This window comes from Vulpes vulpes, chromosome 8 (assembly GCF_048418805.1).
Source record: "Vulpes vulpes isolate BD-2025 chromosome 8, VulVul3, whole genome shotgun sequence".
NCBI lineage: Eukaryota > Metazoa > Chordata > Mammalia > Carnivora > Canidae > Vulpes > Vulpes vulpes.
The window spans coordinates 95,806,042-95,829,276 of record NC_132787.1 but is presented as its reverse complement, the minus strand read 5'-3'; positions in this window follow the sequence as shown (position 1 = coordinate 95,829,276).

The following is a 23,235-nucleotide window of genomic DNA, read 5'->3' as shown; positions in this document are numbered from 1 at the left end:
TTCTGGGGGGGAAAGCAGACATTCAGATCATAGCTGTATCCAAAATAGAGAAGAAAGGAACATGTTTTTACGTTGTGCACTGTGTGAACTGGAAATGCCTAGGAAAACCCCTCTGGATGTGGGAGAAGTGGCCTCCTTTGTGGATCAGAGTGCCCAGGACTTTTTCTCTGCATAGGAGTATGGATCATCTTATGCTTGGTGAAAGTTCCACCTGGGAGGGGTATAGAAGGATGGGATTTCATTTCCAACCCCAATAGCTTTTGTTCTTACCTCTATTCTATCTTGGATGGGTTCCTTTCATTATAATAAAAAGTGAAAATAATGCTTATATTGGCATCACATGTAAACGAGATTTTAGGTGCTTAGAAGATGTAAGCCTACTTGGATGCTATAGATCTTCTCCTACCCTTCTAGGAATTGGCTCATTTGATTGTAGGGGCTGGAAGTTCTGAAATTTGTAAAGCAAGTTGGCGGGCTAGAAACTCAGGTAAAAGTTGATGTTGCAAGTCTTGAGTCTGAGTTCCACAGGGTAGCAGGCTGGAACTTCAAGTAGGGTTCTATGTTGCATTCTTTTATTTATTTATTTAAATTCTCTACCTACCTATCTTTAGCATTTATATTTCTTTTTTTTCAGCTTAAGTGAGGTATAATTGATGAATAAATTGTATATATTTAAAGTATAGAATGTGATGGTTTGATGTGTGTATACATGGTAAACAGACTATCTTCCATCTCAATGGTTACTCTCCTTAACCTCAACCATGGTAAGAATGCTTAAGATAAACCCTCCCAGTGAATTTCAGGTACACAATGCAGTCTTGAGGAGAATTACTTCTACTTCAAGAATTTCAGTCTTTGGTCTTAAGGCATTTCCTCTTTAAATGAGGTCTACCCACATTATAGAGATTAATCTGATAATTTATTCACTCAAAGTCTACTGATGTACTTATTAATCAATTTAATTACTTGTTATTTATTTACTCACTATTTATTCATTCACTGATTTACTTACTCCAAGTCTACATCTAAAAAATACCTTTATAGAAACATCTAGACTGGTGTTTGACCAACAGTTGGGCACTGTAGGCTAGGCTAAGTTGACATATTAACCATCACATTAAGTTAACCATCAAAGACACACTAAAGTGTCTTATACATTAAATGAACCAGTGTTCTTGGTGTAGAGATTGTTCTTTGGATATGCAGTATAAGACAATAGTTTAAACTATGATCTCTGGAATCAGACTATTGAGTTTGTATTGTAACCTGTACCATGTACCAGTTCTCTAAACCTTGGGTAATTTACTTAATCTATTTGTGCTTTAGCTTCCCTAGCCATAAAATATGAATATAATATTACTCATATCCTAAGAATATTAGGATGATTAAATTAATGTAGATAGAAAACTGTTATATGGAAGTACTCAGTAAATATTATAGTTATGAACATGAGTATCTTTATTAGATGGCTTTAAGGGCAGGGACTAGGGGCCTAGGAAATAGGTAAAGACAAGTTAGTAGAAGGAACTCTGGTATGAGCAAGGATAGACCTCAGGAAGAGGGCCAGGGCTAAGGAGGGAAAGGGTTGGTAAAGGTGTGGAATGGGTTACAGCTAGTAGATTTTAGGAGTACTTAAGTTTTATTTTTCAGTATCATAATTTCTTATGAGATCCTCAAGTGTTAGAAAGTTGGTTGAGTACTCAGTCTGTGTCATAGTTTGCCACTGGGACTAGAAGCAACCATGTGTTTACATTTCCAAAGAGTTGGTATGGTAGGGAAATGAAATATGGACTCTGATGATTTTATTTGAATACTGAAGGAAGGAATAACTCTAGAATTGGAATGCTCAGGACATTTCAATAATACACACATATGTCATTGCTTTTCATCTGATCTCTTATGCACCAACAGTGCTCATTGCTTATTGTCTGCCATGTTAGCCTGTCCTTTTATATCTCATGGCTTTTGTGTATATGACAGCATTGCCTTTGGGTATTTTTGGGGGGATATTTTTTACTTTGGTTAGAATATAGACAGGAATAATGAAGCAAAGAGGGAGAGTTGTTAGAATCAGGTACTTGGGATACTGTCTTGTGGTTCTGGTTACACTAAAGTTGGTAAAGAGAGGTGGTTCTAAAAAGTGGCCAAATGACCTTGAGCACATAGTGATGAGCGCCTGGAGCAAAGCAGGTAAAACTTTGATTGCTTCCCTTAATTGCCCACCCCATCCTGAACATGTGGATTTCAGGCTTAGCCTTAGGACTGGAAAAGGCCAATTTGAGATTGGTCAGACTTGAGCACCTCGCAAACAGCTATCACAAGCCAAGTCACTGGTGCCCGGCAGAGAAATTAGCATTTATCACATTTCAGTAAAAATGATGTGGCCCAGTTAAATTAGATTTCCTTTCATTTACAATAGACTTAAAATCCTATTTAGCTATAATCCAGCTATCGTAAAATTGGTTACAAGGATCCTAATTTTCTGAGATATTGAAGCCTCCCATTCTATCAGAGCATCTTGATTTTATCCATTTTCATCCATCGTTAAATTTCTTATGGCTGAGAATGCCAGAGGCGACCTACCTTTCCAATCCGCTGCTGCATTCAGCAGTAACTGGATTGAGATCAGAAACATTTATTTTATTCAATGCCTTATCTGCTCTTTTCCACTATTTTAAACACTACTGAGGGTCAGACTGAAAATCCTTCTCTGATTCTAACTGTAATCAAGCAGGAAATAGTTTTATTTTATTTTAAACTAATATCAAGCCTAAGAAGACAGTATCATTTCATACAATGGGATTAGATGGCCCATTCTGCCATTGCTGAAGATTTATAGTTTGCATATTTCACTACAAAACCCATGCTTGCATGGTGCTTCACACTTAACATTCTTTGAGTCTTCTCTCTACTTACATCGATGTGTCTCTTATTTGGGAACCAGTTCGGGCTTTGTCACCTTTAGGGACTTACAGTTGCAGGTGATCTCTCTCCTTCATGTGAATTCATGCTGTTCTGAAGGTCTGTTCTACCTATATAATCTGTTCTGTCATAGTGTGATGTCCTGTGTCAGTCTTGACTCCCCACCCAAATGGAGCACTTTGTGAAGACTGTGGCTGAAATGGTTTCATTTGCTTCATTTAGTTGGAAGAGAACACCTGCTGATGTTTTGATTCCAACAAGAAGAAGCCTTGTGTGTGCAAGAGTCTGTATTTTCTGGGTTCCTAACATTAGGGTCCTTAAAACGTTGATTAGATAATTCTTTGAGGAGCTTCTTACTCCTGCTTGCCCTCCAGTTTTCTCTAGGGCTTAATGCTTTCCATGTGAGTGGGCTCACCAGCTCAAGGTGTGAGGTATTTTGTGATCTGATAGGTAGGGATGGGGTGGAGTGGGAGAGCTGTGTTTCATTGTCCATGCTGAGCTCATTGGTTTCCCAGGCACTGCAGCTTCTGTTCCCATAGAGCAGGGATTCACTCTGCTGTGAATTGATATCATTCTTTCTCCCTGCCCTACCTGCATGGTGGATACTTATGGCTTTCCTTTGAGCCATTTGCAGAAAGATGAGAAAGACAGGATCTGAACATTGTAGGAAACTTGGGTTGCTTTGATTTAGAGCAGGAGACAGGACAGGAGACAGCATTTGTGATCCTGCTCTCATGCTCAGTATTCTCAGATGAACTGGAGAGTTGGTGTACAGCAAAGCATGATGCCACCACCAGCTGCACATCACTAAGACAAAGGCTGACTGAGCATGTTCTTTGAGTCCTACTCTGCTAGAGATAGGGCTTGGAGTGCACAGACTTGTCCAGCATGGTGCCTGCATTTGAGTTGCTGAATCCTCAACCTGGGAGGTCTAAACCTGAGCCTAGTACCATGCTACATGTCTTCTGAGTCCGAAAACTCAAAGCGAGGATATCTCCAAGGCATGTCGTGGGGAAAGAAACAGACACAGAAGGATAAGAGAAAACAAAGCTTTTTATTCAAAAACCTAATAAACTTTCCATAAGCCAGATGTACAAAACTGGAAATGTTTTCTGGGAGGCAGAGGAAGCAAGGGGCAATAACAATATGGTGTGATGTGAGCTGTGCTATGGAGAGCGTGGGAGGTGTGTGAGCGCCAGGCAGAGGTACTGGACCAGTCAAGGTTTCTTGCAGCTGAAGAAGCAGAGAGCATGGAAAAGACTGACAAAATGCTTCTGTTTTTCAAACTGATTAAGAAAGATCATCAGAGTACCAATAGAAAGAAGTGTTCATTGTTCTAGAAACTTTGGGTCAAGTGTTCTTTTCTCCTTTATTTATTTTTTTCCAAGTAGCCTTTTATGATGACATGAATATGACTGGGGCTCAATCTGGCCTAAGTCACACTTTATCTAAAAAAATACACTAGAGGAGTTAGATGGGAGCCTATGTTGCCCCCAGTTTCTTCCTCAATTACCTGGGGGCTGGGAAGCTATGACTGTAGCCCTTTGCCCAGGAGACCCCCTGCCCCATGCAGGGTCCATCATAATTCCCTTCTTTCTTCTCACATGTGCTTATCCTACTAGCTAGCACATAGGATATGGAATGAGCCAAGTGGAGGGAATAATCCTCTAGAGATAGTCCTGACCTAGTTGGGATCTGGCTCACCTTCTTGTTCTCCTTTCCTACTCAGGAGCTCATGGGTCTTTGTCAGGAAGACTTGTCATCTCACCTTCCATCAGGAAACACCTCCTTGTCAATATTAGTTTAAAATGTGGTGTTGGCAGGATTAACATCAGAGAGCAGAGTGAATGGCCTCAAGACAGCTTTATTGCTCAGGTTACCCTTGGAGGTTATATATTAGAGGGACACTGGGGTTCTAAATACAATTGATGTGGGACTTCTTTCTGAGTAAGTCAATAGGATTTGAAAAAAGATCCTCAGAGAGGGTTAACCCCTCTCTCTATCAAACCCCTCTATCTTCTAAGCCCCTATTCTCATAGTTGGCTTCCTAAGCTCTGAGATGCTGGGGCAGTATACCTGAGGCAACACCCACCACAGTAGTCATATGGGCACTGCTACTAATCAATCAGCAGAGGGTGAGCAGTTCTCTTCCTCCCAGCCTGCCATAGAATATCTTGCTGGAAGCGTTCTGCGGGGGAGTCATACTGAAGAACCAAGGATAAGGGCGCCCACGATCAGATACAAGAGAGAATTTTTCCCCTTCTTGTCCAGATTTCTCTCTCCTGACTTCTTGCCACTCAGCTTTGCTGTAGCTCAGAGATGCTGTTCTGAAGTTAAGCCATTAGAAATAAAGTAAAATTCAAAGTCATAGGCCAAGAACTCCTGTGTCTCTTCTTTCAGGGACACCGAAAGTTCAGTTCTATAAGCTCTTCCCTAATTTTCATTGCAGCCCTCTTACAGTGGTAAACTTTCCATGGTGGTAACTTAAAAATGGTTGAACTGAAACCCTAGATTTAGAATTAACCACCTGGATGTTGTTTAACATCAGAGCTGGGATCTAGCCCCATGATCTCTGTCTCATTTATCTTTATACTTCTGCCACCTGTCAGGCCTTGTGTTATGTAGTCTTGAGAAAATTATCTTACCTATTTGAACCTAATTTGTAAAGTGGGTGATCACTGCCAATCTCACAGGGTCTTCAAAAGAGTATATCAAAATAGAATATTTTACATGGTGTCTGACATATAGTAAGCCCCTTTGAAAATGGCAGTTATTAATATAAGTTTTTGATCATGAAGACTGGGTGACCACAACTGCCCTTGAGGTCCAGGACACCACAGCTTCTAAGGATAGTGGCAGGAGTGGATTGGGAAGATCTGACCCCTTGATATCTCACCCTATTAGTCTACTCTCTCTGGTTGCAGACTTGCTATGGAGATAATTTACCTTACCTGGGATTCTGGTTTATATTCTACTGGGGCCTGGAGCAAAGCCAGGGAGGCACAGTGAAGGATGTCTCCCTTTGTCTACGGCTGCTTTCTGGTTACAATGGGCCTTTGTTGTGTGAGGCCACAATGGAAGGGAAATGTAACTGATTGGCTAATTGATTCTGTCTCATGTTTTAGGTCTCAGAGGCCCTGCTCTGTCAGGGTCATCTGAGGTTTTGGGAAGTTGTCTCAAGCAGTAGATTAGTTATTACTGATTGGTAGGTGGATTATCGATCTTAACTCTTTTCTCCTTCTTTGTAATAGGATACCTCATGAGCTTTGCCATGTGGCTTTGGTGTACCTCTCATTAGAGCAGGGGTATATGCCACACTATTGTTGAGCATGAATTTATTCAATGGGATGTTAGTATTCATGATGTGAACATAGGCTTTGAACGTGGTTGGGTTATTTGGCTTGACCTCTTGTATTTCTGTTCTCTGCCTTTGAATAACATGCTCTGGATAGTTCCTGGTCCACAGAGAATGATGAGACGCATGGAACAACTCTATGCTTAGTTCAGATCCAAGCCTAGCAGAGCCCAGTTGAAATCCACTGAATCCCAGCCTACTGACATACCAATAAGGGAGAAAAAAGAATATTATTGTTACAAGCCAGTAAGGTTTGGGGATTGTGATGCAGTGTTGTTGTGAAGCAATAGTTGACTAATGCACTGACACATGCATAGTAAGGAAAGGACCAACAGGAATCGATGGCTATCAACTGGGTCATATAAGCCTTTTGGGGGAGGGACTCAGATTTTTCTGAACTATCTTTTCCCCTAGAAGAGACTCTAGAGAGCACAGGTTGGGCATGGTTTGTCCCCTTCCCACTCCTAATACCCAGACTGATGCCCTGCTCAGAGTAGAAAGGTGATAAATATGTGTTACATCTTACTGGAATGTTTGAAACATAGGCTAGCGTGGACTTATTTTTGAAAACTTTCTGTAAGAGCACCCAAGATGTGAATCAGAGAAGAGGACATGAGAAGGACAGACCTAACCCATATAGGGCAAGTCCAGCTCCAAGAGAAATTTTCGGAATGCCCTGAGCCTTTGAAGAATGCTGGGAGCTTTTGTTCTCTGAGGGTTGCTGGAGAATACGCTTGGTAATGTATTATTTTCTGTATCAGCCGTTATAGCAGAATATCATAAAGACCATAGTTTAAACAACAGGAATTTATTTCTTCGGAGGCTAGAGGATCTGATATCAGGGTGTCAGCATGGTTAGGTATTGGTGGGAGCTCTCAGATTGCAGATGGCTGTCTTCTTGGTGTCCTCTTGTGGCTAAGAATGAGAAGAGAGAGAAAGAGCTCTCTCCTGTCTCTTCTTCTAAGTGCACTAATCCCATCATGGGGGTTCTAACCCCATGACCTAATTATCTCCCAGGGACCCCACCTGCAGATACTATCACATTAGAGATTAGGGTTTTAACATTTGAATTCTAGGGGGACACAAACATTCAGTCTACAGCATTTTCTGTTTTAGAATCAACTCTTAATTATGTGGTTAAATGCCCCTCTCCCTCCTTTTTCTGTGTTGCCTTCTCATTCCCCCCTTGCCCCTGCCCACACCCCAAAATCAGGCACCATGATGATGTCTCATCTCACCAAAGCCTGGCTGTCAGCTGATACTCACTAACCTGATCCCATAGAGACATGAGAAATGATTTTTCTCAGACATATTTGTATTTCTAATGGGGATTCTCAGAATTGCAAAAGACTTCTCTAGGCAAAGAAATGAATTACCAATGATAGAATATCAAAAACTGTTAGTTCTGTCAGTCTTTTTGAGAGGAGACTTCTATGTACTCCCCTTTACCCTCCATCCTAATTTCTCTCTATAGGTTCCTTAAATCCTCCTACATTAGGGTGAGACCTGCTCATCTGCTTCTGTACTCCTTTTCCTCTGTTTTTCGAATGAAACAGAGGTGGACAATGTATTATACAAGTTGGTTCTATTTAAAATTACTGGGTGAGGGAAGCTCAGGGCATACATGTTTTTTTAAAGCACCAGGTTGGGCTGACACCTGCTGTTGGAAGGTCAGAAGATGCCCTGGGACTTCTCCAGGAGGTGAGACCCTGGAGACTGCTTCCTGCCACTTCATTAAGCCAGTCCCAATGCTTAGACAGGCATCATCCCATTCAAGTCTTCTGGTTAGCCCCTCGGAGAGATGGACTTTTTAGGCCATTGTTTTCAGGTTAAAGCTGACCGGAATTAATGGAGGATCAGCATTTAAAAACAATTGTGTTACTTCCTGACTATACAGGAAAGCAGCAGAATAGTGGAAATGTAAGGTGATAGGACCCTAAGATTCAGAGTCTGAGGGCTGGAAGCTCAGTATTCCCACCTGGGAATTGTAGGAAGTAAAAGCTTATCTCACATGGTTGTTGTGAGGATCAACGGAATGTGACTCAATGGTATGTGAAAGCCTTGTGAGGGTCAGAATTTGTATAAATATTAGTTGTTAATAGAGTAATTATAGAGATTAATACCATGCATCAAGGCTAGTGAAGTCTACTTCACCTTCCTCCTGCTAGATGTCAGGAGGCAAAGCAGTGGTCAAGCAGGAATGCCCTGGTACCAGACTGCCTGCCTTCTAATCCCAGCTTTACCTCCTACCTTCTCTTTGTGGTTTCTGTCAGATTTAATTGAGTTGATAGCTAAAATGAATACCTGAGTTTTAATTCAAAAAAGTACTTAAATAGTACATGGCAAACAGTAATCTTTCAAGAGATGCCAGCTATTTTTTTTAACTTCTTATTTTGAAATAACAATAGATTTGCAGGAAGTTGTGAAGATAAATGTATTGGGAGATCTTGTGTGCTCTTCACCTAGCCTCCCCCATAGTTGACACCTTGTGTAACTACGGTGCAGTATCCATACCAGGAAATTTGCATTGGTAAAATCTATAGAACTCTAAGATTTCACCAGTTTTCCATGCCCCAGTGTGTGTGTGTGTGTGTGTGTGTGTGTGTGTGTGTGAGAGAGAGAGAGAGAGAGAGAGAGTTCACACACAGCTTCATGTAATAACCACCACAATCACAATGTAGAACTGTACAGTCACCATAACCATCCCTCTTGCTACTCTTTTATAGCCACACCAGACAACTATTTATAATTTGTGAAGTAGTCAAGAAACAGAATTTTTGGTAGAAATATACTTTTATAGCAAGAAAGGCCCGACACTGAACTTGTGAAATTGTAAGCTTCTTGTCCTTAGAAGCATTCAAATAGCAACTGAATCCTCTTTATCAGGGACTCTTTAAAGTGGTAATACAAGAAAGGAAGAGAGCACAGAGGTAAATTGAACTCTGAGATCCCAATTCTAAGCTTTTAGGATTATACAGGAAGGTACCCTAAAGGAGATAAGGTTTCACGTGGGCCCTGAGGAACAGGAAGGCAATAGAGAGGAGAACATATCAGGTGAGCCAAAGGAGAGCCAGCTCCTCTCTGTTCCCTGACCCTGGATGATGAAGGTATGCCTCTGGAGCAGATAGATTAGATTTCTCTAAAAAAAACTCTGTGGGTCATAGGGAGCCTAAGCATTAGACTTCTTTATCATCATTATCTTTATCTTTATCTTTATCTATCTTTATCTTTATCTATCTTTATCTTTATCTTTATCTTTATCATCTTTATTCTGGACTGAGGAGTTAATAGGGACGTTGTGTAATAGTCAAAGTATCCACCAAGTGGCCAACTCTTAAAGGGACGTTGTGTAATAGTCAAAGTATCCACCAAGTGTTGAGTAAAGACAGTTTTCTTATTCTGGGCTACTTTGCCACAGGCCATCTCTCCTGATCATTCTGCATGGAAAGGTTCCATAATTGTTTCTTCTTTATAATCCAGTCCAGTTTTTGGAAATGAAATATGAGCCGGCCCAATGGATCTGCTACTCCTCTGTAACATTGTCTTTCCTTAGAATGTATTCATTCATTCTTCTTCTTCTCTTTTTTTGCCTAGAGAATCTCAGCAGGTAATTTGAAAGACTAACAAACTTTGGCATAGATCACTTTAAGAGCCGAAGAGCTGGCTGGAATATTAATGAAGCTATCTAGTGATAGAGTTGCTTCCTCATGCAGGAGCATATCAAAGAGGTTAGGTCCATGAGTGTTGCTCTGCCGAGCCCCATCTCTATTATCTAGCTCTTAATTACTTCATTAAAATTCAGCGGAGAAGCTGCCCAAATCCGGTAGCATGCCCACAGCTTGCTGGGTGATTTCCCTGCCTCTGGCCATACGAGATTTTTAGTTCTTTAGGTCTCCAGAGATGGGAGGCCAGAGCTTAGGCAGACAGATCTGCTGCTGGCTGCATTAGCTCACAGCACTGCCTGCCTTCTGCACAGCTGGATATCTGCCCCCTTTCCCACAGGTGCCGTGGCCTCTGCTTACCCTGTGTCCTTGGGGACGGAGCTACTCTACAAAAGTGTTCTCCAGATCACAGAAGTCTCCTCTTTTAGAGTCACATACTTTCTGGAACTCTTTGGAAGAGATAGATTGCACCCTGCCCTTCCTCCTTTTAAAACAGCATTGGGGATACCATTTCAGCTTGGCTGGCTCATTGGGAAAGAAGTGGACACCGTGGGCTTTGAATAACACTTTGGCTCTATCCCTAGTTTCCTATCTCCCCTGAGCCTCAGTCATTCATCTGGTTTGGTCCCTCCTTAGATCTAAATTCTCCTGGTCTTTAGGAGCATCCATCCCCCCCCCCCCCCGCCCAGGGCTGTAATATAGCGACACCTTCTGTCATGAAACTGTACTAGTCAGCGTCTATCCTAAACTGTCCCTATTGGCTCTCACTTCTAATGCTGTTCCCTTTAGTGGCATCACTCATTATTGTCCTCCTTCACTAACCCTACAACCAGAAAAACTGCCCAAGGTATCTTTATTTTTAATTTTTAGTACGTAGGGAATAAAATAACAGGAAGGTCATTAGAGTCCAATGGGTCCATGGGCATCTTACTGGCTGTTTACAGATCCAGAGGCCTTTCTAGTGTCTCTGGGTTTCTATATGTGCTCCAGGTGGAGTGAATTTTTTAGAATCACACTGGGTCAGCAAAAGACATATAAACATGTCTATTACTTAGTGGGTGCAACACGTGTTTGTCAGTAAAAGTGGTAGATGTTTCATCTGCCCTCTCTTGTGCTGCTTCTGCCTTCCTGTATTTATTTCACCTTCCCCCCCCCCCCAAATCACTCTGTTAGAGGTCCTTTAGGGAAGAACAAGGGCAGCCCATGATCTCCTGGGTTGTGGCCACTGGAGTCTCCAAGAGGTCCATCATGGAGATCTTATGTGACAGAAGACTTGGCCAAGGGCTCAATAGCAGGTGTGCTCAGGCAGAGAGTATAAGGCTGATCCCCCTAAGACAGGGGGTCAGGGAGGAGCATAGGATTTTGAGGAAGGAAGATTAAGAAGAGCTTATGCTAAAGGTGGAACGAGTCATGCAAGTGAGCCAGACTGAGATTTCTGACATACAGTTAAAAAAAAAAAAAGGCAAGTGAGCACCTTCTTCTGAGTATTCCTAAGGTAATGGGAGCCTTTGACAGGTCCTTCTTTCCTCTAGCCTTCCCAGGGAGAGGAGAATCTGGAAACTTACCTAGCCCAGCCTTGGCTTTTGGGGGCATTTCTAAACTCAAGAGATGTAGGTGATATTTGAGGGCTCGTTATTTGGCACTTAGTTGGCTTCAGAGCCAAATATTGCTCCTGGCTTCAGGGAAATGTTAGAGGAAGAATTGCTGGCACTGGATAGCATGGCGTTACTCAGAGAACTTCTTTGTGTATCTTTTTCTTTCGTGGTTAAACTTTAGGGAATCTCTTCATAATAATTCTCTTGAAAATATCATCCCTTAAAGTGCTCACAATTCCCATAGTTTTATTTGAACTCCTCAGATTTCTCTTTAAAAAGTAATTTTGCTTTGTTTGTCTGTCAGGCTCAGTGTCATTTGCACCTTTAGTATTGGGGCGCCTACGCCATTTGGTAAAGGATGGACTCTCTCTAGTGTCTGATTGGTTGTAAGGCCATGCTGGCATTGAATTGCTGCCTGCGATCCCTATTGTCTCAGCTATAATGGTGCTGCAGTAAACGACCTGGACTTGGGATGAACTTGGGCAAACATGGTGCCTATGCAAGACTTAGTGTCCTGGGGGTTAAATGTCCACTCAGTGGAAATGCTGTATACTTTGTCTGCTTAGGAGACTTGCTACAAGTATCAGATAAACTACAGTCTGCTTAAGAGTCTTGAAAATTGTAAAGTTTGAGGGATGATGTAATAGTAAATTTTATGTGGCAATTTTGGCCACGAGGATGCCCAGATTAAATATTACCCCTAGGTGTGTCTTTGAGGATGTTTTTGGCTGAGATTAGCATTTCAGTTTGTGGACTCATAAAGTAGATTGTTCCCCACTGTGTGGAGAGGCATCAGCCAGTCCACTGAGGGCTTAAATAGAACAAAAGCAGAGGAAGGGATGATTCATCCCCTTGCTGTCTTATTGCATGGATGGAACATCACTTTTTTCCTGACCTCAGACTGGGATTTGCACCATTGGCTTCTCTGGTCCTCAGGCCTTCAAATTCTGACTGATTGACATCACCGGCTTTCCTGGGTCTCCTGCTTGCCGACAGCAGCCTGTGGGACTTCTCAGCTTCAACATCATGTGAGGCAGTTCCTCATAATCAGTCAATCACTCTTTCTCTCTCCACACACACCCTTAGTTCTGTTTCTCTGGATAACCCTGACTCCTGCAGGCAAGTAAGTATATGATATTTGACCCTTTCTAGGGCTTCTTGGAAGTTACTCTGCAGCATTGGAAGAAACTCAGAGGCTCAAAACTCTAAGTAGAAAGCAGTTTGGGTTTATTTGGTTTATTCCTGGTGCTAATACACTCAACTTAGTGCAATATATTTTAGCTCCTTATGGATTACCTACTATGTGCCAAGCCCTGTGCTAAGCCAAGATGCGGTAATGTGACAAAGAGATAAGTCACATAGAATTTTGGTCCCCAAGGCTCACATTCTGCTCTGATGCAGCATAGTACATTTTACCCAACCTTCCTGTTGGGCAAAGCCACATATACTTTAGCCAGGTCCTTGTGAAGGCAGTGCCTATGGCAAGAGTTAAAGTATTAACACTTTAATACTTTGGGGAGGTGTATGCCTGAGGTGATGAGAGTGAAGGCAGAAAAAAGGGGAAATGAGGCAAGGAAAAATGCAAAACAGCACCATGCTGTGTGTTACTGCGCTGGCTGGGGAGAGGGGCATGACAGAAATTATAAGGACACACAAGGTCTTCAATAGGAATGTTTACTTGGCATCCTGGACTTCCTAAGGGACAAGAGAGAGTATTTATCTGTCCAGTTTCCTACCATTTCTGATTCTCTTTGGTCAAGGTTACAGAGACAGTTGGTCCAATTACACTTCGAAGTTGTATTGTCTAGCCTGTCAAGGATGTTCAGAAAGCCAGTTCCCATGCCACACGATGATGTACTTCATACAAGCCCAAAAGTGGGGGGACAGCTTGGCACAGGTGGAGTCCAACTAAAAGAACGAGAGAGACATTTCAGGTTCTGTGAGAAGGCATGCAGCCGTAAACACTGACTTCTCAAGGTGAGGAAAACTTACAGTTGGATAGAGCAAGGGGGTAGTTCGGGTCACCTTCCAAATTCCTTCCTTCAGCCCTATCTCCTGGAAATGATTGCATCTTGCTGACAGACTCCTAAACTCAGAATCCTCATCCAGGGTCTTCACAGTAACAGATAGGCTTCTGTTGCCCCATCTCATCCTCCCCTGGGGACCCAATCTAGCCTTATCCTCTTCACAATCCCTTATGAGAGGCCCAGATCCTTATTAAGAAACACTATGGATTTTTAGAGTAAAAAATCCATAGAGAGACTTCAGAAACAGTCTGGGGAGATTATGAAGAAATGTGGGCCAGTTTTCCAAGGAGATTTTATAGAATATTCAATAGCTCTCATGTCATAAAAGGCCTATGGAGGTTTCCAAAGCTGAGGCTGGCCCTGAATTATGATTCCCTGATGCAGAGCCCAGCGAAAGGTCACAGCATAACAGATTAGGGCTTGATTCTGCGGCGCTTGTAAAAATAGAGCCACCTCACTAAAATGCGGTGGGGATATTAATTTCCAGGGCTGAAGTTCAATTTAGCAGAAAGACGGAGTAGAAAATAGAGCTGTCTTTTCAATCCCAATGGTCATAATAGAACCCCACCCTGCACCTCTCTGGAAACTGTCTCCCAGCCAGCTCCCAGACATTCTAAAACGTGCCTCTTTCAACGATAGCCGGAGCTGGGTAGCTGGAAGGACAGCAATTACTTTTCACAGATGAGGAACCTGAGGCATTTGGAGGTTAATCTACTTTCTCCAAGGTGCAGAACAAGTCAGAGGATGAGCCAGTTTGCATTTAATAAAATCCTCCTCTAACTGGCTCATCCTGGAGCAGATGACCACAGGGACATTTAACTTTTATGTAAGAAGGAAGGGTATTAACATGTACCCCTACTGTGTACTAGGCCCTGTGTGAAGGGCTTGCCATCCTCTAACATAATATTATAGTGAATTTGATAGATCAATATCTCTTCATTTATTAGGAAACTGAGGCTCAGGAAGGTAAGGACATTTGTCTAAGTAAATTATATAGCTCTTAAGAGGCTTGGTGCTGAGAAGAACTTGCACTAGATGGCCCAGCTGGTGTAGAGTCGCTCTCCTCTTGACCCTATGGCATCTGTTCTGTCTTTTCAGCAAGACTGGAACCTCCACTAGATTAGGAACTGTGTGCTCCTCCCTGTCAGTACCCAGCTCAGGTCAGGGGTCTCTCTAAAGTTGCTGAGAGTAGGCAGAAACCCACAAGGAGATGGAAACCCATGAGGAGACGGAAACCCGTGAAGAGATGTCCTTTGGGAGAATCTGGCCTATTATTCTTTGAAGTAGGTGTGAAACTTTAACTTTCTCTCCTTATGATTCATTTCCTTAAGTGAAATGTCAGTCTGGGCAGATGGGAAGAACTTGAGGGTGAATATGTCCAGTTAAATGAGAATGGGAGCTTGAAGTTGAAGCCACTTGAAAGTCAAACAAGAGCCCTTGGTTGATGGGGCCCAGAATGACAAGTGGAGAGGTTCTGAGATTTCGTCATTTTTAAGGTGGACTCCAAGTAGGCATTTACTCAACATCTCCTGGGCCCTATGACGGTTTCTTCCTCAGACTCTCACCATTGATCAACAATGGCTACTAGCCTCAGTTGGAACCCAGCACAATGGCCAACTCGCATGCCCAGGGGTAGTGGGGGGATGTCAGTTGTGTGACATTTCAACTTCAGCAGTTGTTGCCCAATGGGTATTCTATGTAGGGCCTGGTACCAGTGCTCTTCCTGGAGGTAGAGGGGAACAGAGGTAGAGGCTGACCCTGGGGCTATGGGCCATATATGGGTTTTGGGTTCAGCCCCACCTGTGACTGAATTTAGGGAGACACTAATAACAAAATGAACGTGAAAGTACCACACAAATAGTGTGTGCTCTTACTCTCTGCGTCCTCTGATACCTTGATTCGTTGGCCACCCTCCTGCTCCCTCTCAGGGGCCATCAGCAGGATGAAGTCATTCTACTGTTGCCAGGCAGTGATGACTATGGTGAACTAATGAGGACATTTTCTGAGGCAGTGATAGCTATAGGACCATGACCCTGGCCTGGGCTTATAAACAGGAACTCGATTCAGCTGTGGTCTGTGATACTTATTGCTACAGTATATATCACACTCACAAAGGATCTCATTAGCGCCTGGGGAAATCTTCCTCCCTGGCCCTTTTCTTTTCTAACAGTGAGCAGTTTTAATTGCATTCAATCACCTTTTACTATGACCTCAATGTTATTTCACCATTTTCTTATCTTCCAGCTTCTCTCTGAGAGTATATTCGTGCTTGTAGCCTGCACTTAGTGGGTGTGAAATGGTTATACACAGGGCTGTCAGCGGGGGAGTAGATTGACATTTAATAACGTTATCTAGGAAGTGTCATGGCCTCCATTTTTGTGTACAATGGAGAATCTATTTTCAGCTTATACCCCATCTGAAGTTATTTTTCTAGGCAAAAAAACCCCCAGAAAACAAAAAACCCAGAATTTACCCACCTATTTCCTATTACCACAGTGTGACCAGAACACAGAAGTACCCACTACCATGGTGTGACCAGAACACAGAAGTACCTAGAACAAAAGATTTGGATCAGAGTAGTGTGTGTTACACCTTCAGTACCTGGGAGGTCTTAAAATGCATATGTGTGAGCCTCATACTTTGGAAATTCTGATTTAGTAGATCTGAAGCAGGGACCAGGCACCTGCGTTTTTTGCAGTCTATCCGGGGCATTTCCATTCCTGGACCACACTTTTAGAACCACTGGATTAGAAAAATGAGTTAAAGGCAGAGAGCTGCAGGATTCCTTCCTACCCCCACCCACACCCTGAAACCTTTCCCCACCAATAGTTAATTAGCAGCTGGTGGATATAAACCTCTTCAATGAGTCAGTTGATAAAGTCTTAAAGTTCAGGTGTCCATATGTCCTGTTTCTTCTAGGGTCATGATTGTTGTAGATCAATTAATATCTGTTAATTGTTTTTAGTGCCTCCTTTCCCCCTTGAAAAGTGTCTGGGTTTGGACGATAAATTATATAGTCACCCTATTTTAAAGTGAACTTAGAGCAAGCTTTGTAAAGCAAGGAGATGTCACTTTCTGCAAACATAAGCTCTAGAGATGAATTAATCACTTCCCCGACCAGTGCTGTTGGAATCTGAGGGTGGGAGGAATGAGTGTATATATTTGTTGAGTGGTCCTCTCTAATGTCCCCAGCTAGGGATCACCCCAAGAAGGTTAGAAAGCTCCTGATCTCTGAGGCTTCTGAGGCATAAGTGCCAAAAAAAAAAAAAAAAAAAAAAAGCAGCCACGGGCATATTTCTAGAAGCATAACAATCTTCTTAAAATTATGGCTTACTCTCAATAAATTCAAATCTGTTTACCATCTACCTTCCTACATACAATGGCAACAGAAAACCTTCATTTGTTCTAATCTCAACAACCTTCTCTCTTGTTCAACATTCAGATTTTATTTTCACAAATACAGAACTTGCATTCTACATTTGAGGATGTTATTTAAGGCCAAGAAACTCCAATAAAAAAGCATTTATCAGCAGTTAAGTTTGTTTGAGGATTACCCACTGCAAATAAAGCCAAGCTCCCCTTTTAAACTGAAGCATGCTATTTCAGGAATGTGACCCCTTTCATGAATAAATGACATGGTGACATTTACAGATAAAGCAAGATTTAACTGCTATGAAAGGAGGTGACAAATGTCAGGATGTCAATAATGATCCGTGAACATAATGGTTTCTTGCCTGAGTGCTGAACAGATACATAATGTAACTGCTGCCTGCCAGTGTTCTGCAGGGAATGAGCCCCGCAGTCTGGGAAGAGCCTAGAAGGCTCCCAGAACCAGGGGACCGTGAGTCTTGAGTGATGGGTACATGAAGTGGGGTCTGAGTGCAATCTGGCTAATAACCAAAGCTATTCATTCCTTCATGTTGTTCTTATACCTACACTCCGGGAAAGATGAAGTTTTTCTATCATCAATGGCTAAATGTTGTCAGAGGTGGATTCGGATGTTGTGAAAATAGCTTCCTGATTATGCCTTCATCTTCCTGAAGAGCCAAGGGTTTAGAGAAAGTGCCAGGAAAAACTGTGCACCGTCAATGGCATGATGGGGCCAGGGCCCAGGCTGTGCCTTAACGAAGGTGGTGCAGGCATAGAAGCTACACGAAGGGCGCCGCCCTGGCCACCATGGGGCCAGCCAGCTGTCTCAGCAGCACACGGCCAGTCACAGAACACACTGGCCAAGCGAGGTGGCTCAGCTGGACCAGCTCACACCACGGTGACCCTTTCCTCCCCTTTCCTCTGGGCCATTTCTCCTACCTTGGATTCAGGGCACTGTTCCCTCCTGGTTCTGCTCCTACTGCTTTGAAGGTGTTTCTTATTTTCTTCGGCCTAGAACCCTTCCCTTAAAATAAGATGCTCTTGGGCAGTGGTAAGTGTTCTACAACCAACTCTTAGAAAACAAGCTCCTGTTAGTTTGCAGTTTCCTGTGGCACAGGTACTCTTGGTGTTTCTACACTCGCTGCTCACATGGTGAGTGCTCTCCTCCCCAGGGTGGCATTGTCATTCTCATGCAAAGAACTCCCAAGTGTGTCCGGCTCCCTCCACAGCTAATCCAGAAGATAACTTCCTCTGCTTTCCCCTTTGCAGGTGTCCTTCTTGATCCCCTCCTTCATCTCTCCCTGATCACCTCCCAGGCAAGGTGAGTCCTGACCTGACAGCTCCTCCTCTGTGATGCTTTCTGGTCTGGCTCCTGGTCTCCAGATCCACAGTGGCACCCAGTCCCCAGGCCTAGGCATTGTTCTTTTTTCTTATAACATGTTGAAGCTCAACAAGTGTCCAGTCACTACCTCATTTAACAATGAACAGAGGCCCTGAGCTATTAATTGACCCCCCAGGAGCCTTGTGGTGTGTTGCATCTAAGTTGTGACTAGAACCTAGGTTTCTTAATTTCCAGGACCGCTGGGAATTTCTTATGTAGCACCCTATTTTCCATGTCTCCTAAACGCCAAGATCAAGCTGAAACCTCTGTCTCCTCAGTGTTCCCCCCCCCCCCCCCCCCCGCCACTTGCTGCACAGTGACCTCCTGGCCCTCTGCTGAGATCCTGTGACAGGGCCACATCAGTGGTCGGGGTTGCAGAAGCTGTTGACACTTGTTATTCTGGAGCCTCTAGTACCAAATGGTGGCACATTTTGCTTAGCCTTCCTTGGGTGCCTTGGTACAGATGTGATTTTCTTGACAAATACCATGGCCCTGTCCCCTGTGGCTGCCAGAAAAGCTGTGAACTTTAAGAACAAGAGCAGGTCAAGAAGTGGGGTTGTCATACCTGGCACTGACAGGCCACCAGCTTCCATCAGCAGTGTTGAGCAAGGCTTTGGTTTTTCTGCCTCTGCTGGGGAAGATTTCTTTTTTTCTTTTCTTTCTTTTCTTTTCTTCTTTTCTTTTCTTTTCTTTTCTTTTCTTTTCTTTTCTTTTCTTCCTTTTCTTTTCTTTTCTTTTCTTTTCTTTTCTTTTCTTTTCTTTTCTTTCTTTCTCTTTTCTTTTTTTCTTTTTTCTTTTTTCTTTTCTTTTCTTTTCTATTCTTTTCTCTTTTCTTTTCTTTTCTTTTTTCTTTTCTTTTTCCATATAAGGAGGCCTTTCTAAAACAAAGGGATGATATTCCTGTATCTTTCTTCCTGTATTTTGTGGGTCTGGATTATGCACCTTGCTTTGTGTGTGTGAGTCGCCCCAGGCTCCATTATACCATACGGTGAAGCCAGAGGCCTTCCCAGGCCCAGAGTTAGTGAGGTTGGATCTGAGTGACATGATTCAGTACAGCGAAGGAAGAAGATTTGTTGGCTGGAAGAGTCAAGGATGATTTTCTGGGTGAGGGAGGCTACAGGCAGAGCTTTGAAGAGTCACAATTTGGTGTGGCAGTGGAGTCATGCAGGACCTCTGTGGTGTGGAGGAGGCTCAGAGGAGGGAAAGAGTGGCTCGCTCTCTTCCTCAGGTCTACCTCCCATCTTTGTGAGTCTGCCAGGGAATACACAGTCCAAGGAAGCAGGTCCTCTGGGGGAGAGGACACAGAAGTGTAAATGACTTTAGAAATTTTCCTATAAGGAAGAACAAATGGGGGCCCCCTTCAGAGAATATTCCTGGCCCAGTAGGGGCCACAGAGTGGGGTGGGCCAAGCTCACAGGTCAGGGCAACCATCTCCATGCTCACTCTCCCATGTGCTGTCTGTGACCTCTGGCCACAGTGCAGCCCAGGACCTGGCCATTCCAGGAGGTCAGTGAGGCCTGTGTGGGCAGCACGGCTAGGGGCTGGGGGCCCTGCACCTCCTTAGCAGGTTCTAAGGCATTGCCTCAGAGCCCGACTGACATTTTTCTTTCTCAACACTAACTCCCCTCCATCGTGGTTTGCTCCTACAAGCTGACAAGATTTCATCCCAAGGCAGGAGACTCTCAACACTGTCATAAAGTACATGTGGAGAAGAGCTAAGACGTAAATGCATTTCACTGGAAGTCAATTTTGTCTAGAAGTTTCCCTGTGGTTGGAAGTTTCTTTGAAAACTTGGTGAATCTTAAGATGTCAGTGGTAGGAAGGGTTTGCTGCTGCCTTCCTGCTGCCCAGCCCTGTCTGCTCTGACACTCCTCCTCCTCTGTCCTCTCCACGGAGCAGGGCGGAGGAAGGACGACGGACATTGCAGGGTAACGGGTGGCAGAGAACACTCACTGAGGCCGGAGCCCTGTTGGTGGGGCGTGCCCAGGCCATCTGTGCTGGAGGCTCTTGAAGATTTTTTTTCTTTCTCTACAGGTGGCAGATCCCAGACGATTCCCTCCCTAAGAAGTACACATAAGCACAGTGATTCTTTAGTCTAGGAGGAGCCACAGAGTCTGTGTTTGAAGGAGCTGTGTTCTGTGGGCTGAGCAACTTTGTAGAGGCAGAAGCAAGGCCAGAGCCTAACGGGAGATGAAGAAGGTGACAAAAGAGAACCTAAAACTGCTCTGTTGACATAGGGGCTGTGCCTTTGCTGTGTCATGGCAGAAACTCGGCCAGTGTGATTCTGAGACGGTCTGTTGTGTTTGGGCTGGTGGACTTGGGCAAAACGGGACATGGGACTCCCAACTTGGGGAGCAAGGAGACAGTCCCAGTGAGCTGCCATCCAGGAGTGTCCCCAGCTGCCTGGGAGAGTGTGTGAGTACATGTGTGGGAGGGTCTGTGTTGCCTCCAGTGACCTCTGCCCTCCGTGTGGGAATCACGTTGTTGGTGGGCACTAGAAGCTGAGGGTCCTGATACTCAACTTTGAGGCTTTCCTTTTTAGCGTATTCCCCTGGCTCATCCTCACACGGTGCTGGAGTTCTGAACTTCTACAGCTGAGTGTCAATCTCCGTGAGGGGAATGACAGCAAAGAGGGTGCCCACATGTGGGAGGAGACAAAGCAGGAGGGGGGGCCTCAAAGACCAGAGGTCAGCAGGCTCTCAGCAGATCTCAAACTAGTGGTGAGGAGAAGTCCCCCCAGAGTCCTTGCTTCTCACCTTCCCTGGGGTTCATGACCAGTTCTCAGAGAGGGCACCTGCTAGGAGACGATGGTTTTTTTGCAGTCTCAGAGGAGCAATTGAGTTATTATTTTTATTTAGATGGAAAAGGCATTGGTGACCCTGAAAGATAGGAAAAATAGGAATATTTGGCATTTAACTATGTAATTCTTCATATAAACTTTGTGCATTTAGAAACTTGTTGAAAACTGCTTTGGGTTTGGGCTCTGTCAAGGATATCAAAGAGAAGAAGACCCAGTGTCTCTCAGAATTCTTTCTCTGGCTAGTGCTGCCATTATTATTATTATTATTATTATTAATCATCCTCCTCCTTACCACCACCACCACCACCACCACTACTAGTACAGCAGAGTCTTATTGGATTTAGGAAATGTACCACCTCTAGGGGGAAAGCTGGATCTGCCAGCTGGCAAGGCTGCTGGGTGGCGCTAGTCTTGTACTCTGGTCCCTGGAGGTGAGATGGGCTGTGGCATCCTGCTGGGAGAGGGCAGAGTGCTCAGGGGCAGGGGGGAAATCACATTGACTCTTATTCTGTGGAAGCAGTTTTATTCTGAGAACTCCACAGGGTTGAGAGCAGTGCGCATGTGGGCTAGAGTTGGCATTTGGAAGACAGTCTCAGGTTTCTGCACTTGAGAACTTGAACATCTCTTTTCATGTTCTTCCTTGATCTTGTAGTCAGGGTGTCTGGCCCACTGGACTCCAGGCTTCTGGAATTCAGACACTGTCTCCAGAGAACAGAGCACGGGTCTGAGCACCTGGCAGGTCCTATCCTGCCTTGGCTGAATTAAACAAAGGGCAGGACACCTGCTTCAGAGAGCTTTCCTGTCTCTACCAGGCAGCTGGAAATTAGCAGCCACTGGTGTTGATGGTTCCTTGAGAGGGATTTTTGAGTTGGCACTCTTGGCCTTGCCTCTCTTAGGCAGCCCAGCCTGTCATAGCAAAATACCATTGACTGTGTGACTTAAACAACACAAATTTATTTCTCCCAGTTCTAGAGGCTGGAGGTCCGAAATTAAGGTGACTGTCAGCTTAGCTCCTGGTGACAGCCCTCTTCCTGGTTGTGGACTGCAGTCTTCTTACAGTGTCCTCATGTGGTGGAAAGAGAGAGTGTCAGGTCTCTTGTGTCTCTTTTTATAAAGGCGCTGAGCTCATCCTGTGGTCTCTACCCTCATGATCTGACCTAATATCCTCCTAAAGGCCCCATTTCAAATTATGATCACACTGGGGGGTCAAGGCCTTAATGTGTGGGTTTTGGAGGGATGCAAACATGTAGTCCAGAACTCTCTGTGTCCTCTTACCTTTGCCTTTGAGCCTCCTTGATTCCCTCGCCCAAAGATAAATAGGAACCATACTCTCCTTCCCCTAATCCTCTGTTCCTGAAGGGTTCTAGCTCCAGTCAGGAGAATGGCCTTACTACTCCAGGAGCTCTTCTCAGCCAGATTTGCTCAGGAGAGGGAAATGATATTTTCTGGGAATGACATTCTCAGCTTCAGCCTATGCCTCTAGAACTCTTACTGTTTGGTCAGTTTGGTCCAAATTCAGACTGAGCTGGTGTCCTTTTGACTCAGCTCCCCGGTGTCTGTGCCCAGAGGGAATCCCGTGACCACTGCTGCTGGCATAGTGGGCAGCACAGGCTTCCTTGATAAAACCGTGGCCCTGGGAATGCTTCAGGAAATGAGGCTTTTCACTCTCAGTGCTTTATCCTATTGAAACTTCAGGGTTGTAATGATGCACACATATGGGGGAAGTTAAGATGAAAACTAAAGTCTTATTTTAACAGATCTATGAAAATAAATACGGCAATGTGCCAGTGTTTCTGGGAGAAATGTGCATGTATGTGTGCATGTGTGTGCCTATATCTATGCGTGAGCTTGTGTGGGTCTGTATGGTCCACATTAGAACAGTGTAGTTAGGAGATCAGTATTCTAACATAAAATATAGAAGAAAATCCTGTGCATCCACAGTTACACTGAAAATCATCTCTTAGCTATTGTAATGAGAGAATAATTTAACCAGGACAATAAATCATAAAACCCAGTTTCCCGTTGACCAGTCCCTTGACTTGTCCCCAGGTCTGCTTCCTGCCTGTCCTGTCTCCCCATCCCAGGCACCGATGTTTCTATGTGTGGAGCCACAGACACCAGTGA